Genomic DNA, 7097 nt, shown 5'->3' on the forward strand with positions numbered 1-7097 from the left:
GAACATTATTACATGTTGAAAGAAATGACAATGTATGTATTACCAAACCTTTCTGGTCAAAAAGCAAGTTATGGCCAATCTATACAAATATTACTAACTGTTAATAACTGAAATAACAAACTATTTACATTGTTTAATATCATGATTGGCTAATGGCCTAATCGCTGCAGTAAACACCTTGGACCTGGCTGGCCCAGATTATACAGAACAATAAAAACAACAAATGGCTTTTTGTTGATTGTTTTCGGTTCTACATTGTGAATAGAAATTTTAGGAGTGGAGTAACTGCCATATCACATGTAACTGCCATACAACGTGCACCTGGTTATCCTTTTGTGACAATCTCATCAAATACTATAAAGAAACAGAGTGAAATTAATGCAGCAAAAAGAGAGAAACGAAACAAAATACAACAAAGACAGAGAGCAAGGAAAAAGGAAGCTGTGGAAAATAAACTAAAAGAAATGTGGAAATTGTTATATGACAAAGAAATTGAATATAACTGATTAAAACTGTGAGGAATAGGACCTAGAAGGAACATGAGTCAACCCAAAGAGGAACAGACACTGTACAGTACCTAGACAGTTGGATCAAGACCCATCATCTTGCTGAAAGAAGATTATAGAATTGTTATAAGTTTCATTTACCTTTATATGAATTTTCTTTTCTATAATTTTTTGTTTTGCAGAAGCATGAGATCATGAGAGACCTGACAGGATGCTGACAGAAGCAGAATGACCATTATGAGATCATACTAATAAAAGGTTATAAATAGGGTTTTAGAACCAGTTATCGGTGTGCATTCACCTTGAGGCAAGCTCATTGTGTTATACTTTGTTATTGCTTATAGAGGGTGTGATGTTGTGAAAAATCGTTGCACTATAAGGTGTGCCCCAAAAGAAGTGCTATTACACTATAAAAGTGCCCCCACAGGAAGTAGGGATCATGCTTTAAGAGTATTATAATTGGTATCATAAGATACATGGGAATAGTTCCCAGATGTTATAATAAGATTAAGGTGATATATAACTAGTGAATAAATAAACCACACAGGACGCAGAAGGCATAAAAAGGAAAGAAGGAGTTTATTACAAGTAAACTTAATAATAGTGGGACCCAGAACTGTCAGTCCTGGGAGAAGTAGGAGTGTAGTCGGGAGACCCAGGCCGAGGGGAGGGAGAAGAAAGGACAGAGCCTGGGGAACCAGGCTCAGAGTTAGAGGGAGAAGAAGCCAAAGTAGGGGAGAGAGGGCGAATATAGGCAAAAGGAGGAGATGAGACACGAGGAGGAGAGGTAGGAGTTGTCAGCCTGGGGCAGCAGGGTTCAGCATGAGGACAACCATCAGTTTGTGTCCTTTGGTCCACCAGAACAGGAGGCAGAAGTGTTTGAGTAGAGAAAGACCGAGTCATAGGCGTCTGCACAATGTGAAAGAGCGTGAGAGGCTGCTCAGGGAGTGTAGGGGAACACAGTCGTTCCAGGAAGGAGCAGAGCTCCTGAGACAGATGACCCAGGTGATAGCGGCGAAAATTGGCCAAAACCTCAGCAGGAACTGGCCTCCTATAGGGAGTAGGTCGAGAAATCCAGATGGTGTGACCAGGGCGAATTGGCTGACCCTGGGGTTGAGAACCTAAAGGAAAAATGGAGTAGCCTTTGATAAGAAATAGAGGAACTGAAGCTTAAAGTATGCAATGAGCAGGCCCAGTCTGAAAGCCAGACTGAGATCATAATAAAGTTCAAAAGTTCAGCCAAGCTTAAGGGAGTCAACATTAAGGACTCCAGTAATATACACAATAGCATTACAGCAACAAAGCTTAGCAACAGTAGAAGATATAATATAACCAAATATAGGTAAGAACGTTTTAACATAGGTAAAAATCATAAAGTTACCATATAGTCGGTAAGAACTTATACAGTTGTGTTCAAAATGATTCAACCCCCACTGAAATTGATTGTTTTGGTCGGTTTGACATTGATTATGATCATTCAGTCATCCTGCTTACAATTAAATCAAAGAGGCACATGTAGGTCAGACAAATATAACATAACATTTATAATGAAATAACCACAAATGTCTTTTCTGAGCTCACATCATTATCAGTTTTATTCAACCCCCAAGTGACATTCAAGTGTCACTTAGTACTTAGTACAACATCCTTTTACAGTTATAACAGCTTTTAAACGTGAAGCATAGCTTGACACAAGTGTCTTGCAGCGATCTACGGGTATTTTCGCCCATTCATCATGGGCAAAAACCTCCAGTTCAGTCACATTCTTAGGCTTGCGCACTGCAACTGCTTTCTTTAAGTCCCACCAGAGGTTCTCAATCGGATTTAAGTCTGGTGACTGCGATGGCCACTTCAAAATGTTCCAGCCTTTAATCTGCAACCATGCTCTAGTGGACTTGGAGGTATGCTTGGGATCATTGTCCTGTTGAAAGGTCCAACGTCTTCCAAGCCTCAGGTTTGTGACGGACTGCATCACATTGTCATCCAATATCTTCTGGTACTGAAGAGAATTCATGGTACCTTGCACACGCTGAAGCTTCCCAGTACCTGCAGAAGCAAAACAGCCCCAAAGCATGATTGACCCCCCGCCATGCTTCACAGTAGGCAAGGTGTTCTTTTCTTCATAGGCCTTGTTCTTCCTCCTCCAAACATAGCGTTGATCCATGGGCCCAAACAGTTCCAATTTTGTTTCATCAGTCCACAGAACACTATCCCAAAACTTCTGTGGTTTGTCCACATGACTTTTGGCATACTGCAGTCGACTCTTCTTATTCTTTGGGGACAGCAAGGGGGTGCGCCTGGGAGTTCTGGCATGGAGGCCTTCATTACGCAGGGTGCGCCGTATTGTCTGAGCAGAAACTTCAGTACCCACATCTGACAAATCTTTTCTCAGTTCCTCAGCAGTCACACGGGGACTTTTCTCCACTCTACGCTTCAGGTAGCGCACAGCAGTCGAAGTCAGCATCTTCTTTCTGCCACGACCAGGTAGCGTTTCAACAGTGCCCTTTGCCTTGAATTTGCGAATGATGCTTCCTATGGTGTCTCTTGGTATGTTTAACATCTTTGCAATCTTCTTATAGCCATTGCCCTTCCTGTGAAGAGTAATCACCTGTTCTCTTGTCTTCCTGGACCATTCTCTTGACCTCACCATGTTTGTAACCACACCAGTAAATGTCTAGAAGGAGCTGAGTATCACAGTCATTTTAAAGCTGCCTAATTGGTGCTTATTAGGCTTTATTGCTGCTCCCTGATATCCACAGGTGTTTTCAATACCTGATTGAAAACACTTCATTGAACCTCTGTTCTTCAGAGTGGTAGTCTTTAAGGGGTTGAATAATTATGTCAATGAAGAATTCACAAAAGAAACATTTACTACTGTATTACAAAACTAATTGATGTCATTTTAGTTGCATATGGTTCTTTAAGAAGTCCTTGTAGGATTTCATTCTGAATACAATTACAAATGTACACTAAATTCCCTAAAACCATTTACAGCATTGGGGGTTGAATAATTTTGAACACAACTGTAATAACGAGAGAAATGAGAAAAAACTTACTCATTGTAGCTGAAAAAGAGGATTAATCCACGAGACGTCCGTCATGAAAGGCTGAGCGACAAATGTGATACCAACTAGGAAGTAGAGCTCTCTTGAGCGTATTTTTTTAATAACAGTGACGAAAAAGGCTGGAAATAATAGGAAATTAAGAAAAGAAGAAAGCCCATACATGGGCATGCGAGTAAAGGTCAGGTGGTGATTCTGGGAAATAAGGGGAATTCAGAGAGGCAGGATATTAGGTCACTGAGGAGGCGTATGAGGTAATTCGGGAAATAAGGGGATTTCAGAAGAAGCGTGTAAATGATCAGGCGGGGCCTCAGAAACAACTTCGAGAAATAATGGGAAATTGCCTGAGAGTATGCAGATTAAGAGAGGAGGCGCCTAGAGGCGCCAGGGTATATATTGAGGGGAAATTTCACTGGAAAGTTCAGTTCTTTTTCGTGAGGAGAGTAGTTCCTTTTTGACGGCGAAGCTATCTTTTGATACTGCAGCTCTTTTATTCTTTTGATACTTTGAGTCTTTTGTTTTGCAAGGGAGAACCTTTTGGTTACATGTGGATGTTTTCTTTTCGGGTTTTCACTTTTGTCACTTGTGACTTATTGATTTTTCTTGAGCTCAATGGAATGGATGACTGATTGACTGCAATAAAGAAGTTTTTGCTCATTCTCATCCAGGTCTGAGAAGGTTCTCATTATATTATCAATATTGATTATAGTGTAAGTAATAGAGCTTGAGTAAAAGTAGACGACAAAATAAATATAGTTATAAGTATAAATCACCCTTGTGATATGTCAGCTTGGAGGCGGGCTCTACGTTCCGACAGGTGGATCAGGAGAACAAACGCAGGTTTACACTTGGAGAGTGTTTCTTGGTTTGTTTTATCTTTGCATTTTACTTATTTCTACTTACGCTAGAATTGTTTGACTATTTGAAGGAGATTTTGTTTGTAATTTTCTTTTACCTTACATATATCACACACATGCCTCCTTCATCTAAATATTCAATCAATAGAATAGGTAGAAGAACTTGGAGCAGGACCTTTGTTAGAAGACAGAGGGACTTCGAAGGATATCTGCGTTCAAAGTAAGAGCAACTCTAATTGTTGATCTTGTGTTTTCAATACTAACCCGTGCAAACTAGGACACATCCTTTAGTGGGATTGTGGAAGGGTTTCCTACGCAATCCGAAAACAAGTGTCACTAGAGGACACGTATGTCAGTATAATTACTTCAACATTACTGTTGTTGTGGAGGTTCCTGCTGATAAAAAAATCTAAACTATAAACACAAGGAATTTAGGATGCCAAAATGTCAGACTTAATTGAGAGATTAAGTCAAACAAACACAGCCAAGACCTCTGTAGTTGTGCTCAGCAGAGGTTAGTTTAAGACATTGTTAAAAAGGGTTACTTGTTAGACTTCCAAAGGGGACAGATGATGGGAGCCCATTTATCAGGAGCATGTTTAAACATGTGTTTTATTTAATAGTTCAGAAAGCTACAGTGTTCATTCTGTTTTGATATTTAATGTAGCCTTGATATGTATTATTTCATGATAGTTATTTCCTGTGAATCTTTCCTTTTTTTAGTGAAATTGAAATTGCCTTCCTGTATAGCTTACTGCTTTCAGTTGGTGGATTTAGTCATTATAAAATATTTGAATTTGTCTTAATGCTACAGACAATGCTCCATGTGAATAATAAATCATTAGAAAATATATTGTTTATTGTAGATTTAATTTACAAATATACCTATGCTTTCAATAGTCTATAAAAGAGATATTGAGCTCACCCTCAAAATGTAATGATCATTGACTGCATCAACATCCTTTTTTAACTTCATTAATTTTGCTAAAAAATTAAAAGCATTTTGTTTTAAATAAAATTTGATTAAAAGTCTGTAACAGTTTAACTTAGTAAAGAACTAATTTTCTGGATTTTAAACAACACTGGTTACTAGAAAAAAATTTGTTGAATGTGATTGAGTTCTGAATGTAAATAATTTATGTTTAAACATTTTGAGCCTAATGTACTATAGTATCTTGTGCAAAAGTTCACTTACTGTATTTAGTCTCTGATGAAGCAATTAATAATTTGACTTTGACCTCAGGTGTTTTTCTCCGGTTTCAGCCCCAAAACTCCACTGCTTCCATTTTAACAGCAGTAATCACACGATGACATTTAATGGTCATTCCAGAAAGTATTTTCCAGTACAACAATAGCATTTACCTCAGTATACCACATGTACTAATGCTATTAATGCTAAAGACAAAATCTGAATATGTGAGTGTGGAACTAACTTTCCACAGTTTTCCTATCCAAGTGCACAGAGGTCAAATGAAAGTACACAGTACACAGAGGTCAAATTAAAGGTGGTTTGTTACATTGTACGTGAATAAATGCATTAGAAACAAATGAATACACAATGCTGACTAATTTTCCGCTAAAGTATATAACAGGAGTAAACGGTCCCGACGTTTACCAAACAGTCGATTCAGTCCCGAACGACACATTACTTGTAATGAATTCTCCTGCCTAAAGAGCATGTATATCGGACTGTTAAGACAAAAATCTTTAAGGCAGAAACGAAGATATTAATGTTAAACAACAAGGACTGACGGAAGGTGATTGTTGTTGTTGTTTTTTTTTATATACGACGTTATTACTTTAAAATGAATGCGAAAATATTGTAAATAATAATTGTGTAAAATCAGCTGTAGGAAGCGTGTGTTGCGTGAGGTCCAGGTACAGGTACAAACATGGGCGTAAATTTCCTTTAACAGTGGGGGGGACAATAAATATAAAATTTCTAATGAGCAATTTTTGAAGGGGGACACAAATAAATACAGTCTAGTTGTACTTATAAAGGTATGTCCCCACAGTGAAAAACTTTGCTTTTATCATTATTATTGTAGCATGGATATTTTCAAAGTTTTTCTCCGGTTCAATGACAAAGCAAATTTTTCTTCAAAACTAGTTATTGCATTATTTGTGTTGTTTACAGTTAAGCCATCAACATGCAATAAAATATAAACATGACTGTTATTGTGAAAAATATATAAAATAAGTAATGTTTTGTAACAAAATCAATTATTAAATAATCAATTTACAGTAACTGCTCTATGTATAAAAACAACAAAACGGCTTTGGCGTGTTAGTTGCAGTGCACTATGCAACAAGATATTGTAAACAAGCTAATGTTAACTAGATAAGTAATGTTTTAATCGCTAATATAGCAGATTCATGGAAAATTACATCGGTAATCAGCATTTTTGCCGCAGCTAATTTAAGAATAAGTCTGCATCAACTACATTAAAGAGAAGCGCTTTATTTAAAGTGAATAAAATCCCCTACTTAATGGAGTTCAACATTAACTGAGCCGCAGCCACACACCTGACTCGTGTTTGTAGAGTAGGTGAGATGAACTGGGAAAGCAGGCAGTGGGTCAAACCACTGTGAGGAAGGGGAGGGGGAACTCAACTGTTTCTAAATGCATTATTTGCGTTTGTTTTTTTTCTACTTACACAATTATTTATGTA

General features: G+C 37.8%; 1 pseudogene; it reads left to right on the plus strand.

The window, feature by feature from the left end:
- Window positions 1-1328: 1328 nt before the first annotated feature.
- LOC132846062 (uncharacterized) overlaps window positions 1329-7097 on the plus strand; it is a 39605-nt pseudogene continuing 33836 nt past the window's right edge.

Source organism: Tachysurus vachellii, chromosome 5, assembly GCF_030014155.1.
Source record: "Tachysurus vachellii isolate PV-2020 chromosome 5, HZAU_Pvac_v1, whole genome shotgun sequence".
Taxonomy (NCBI): Eukaryota; Metazoa; Chordata; class Actinopteri; order Siluriformes; family Bagridae; genus Tachysurus; species Tachysurus vachellii.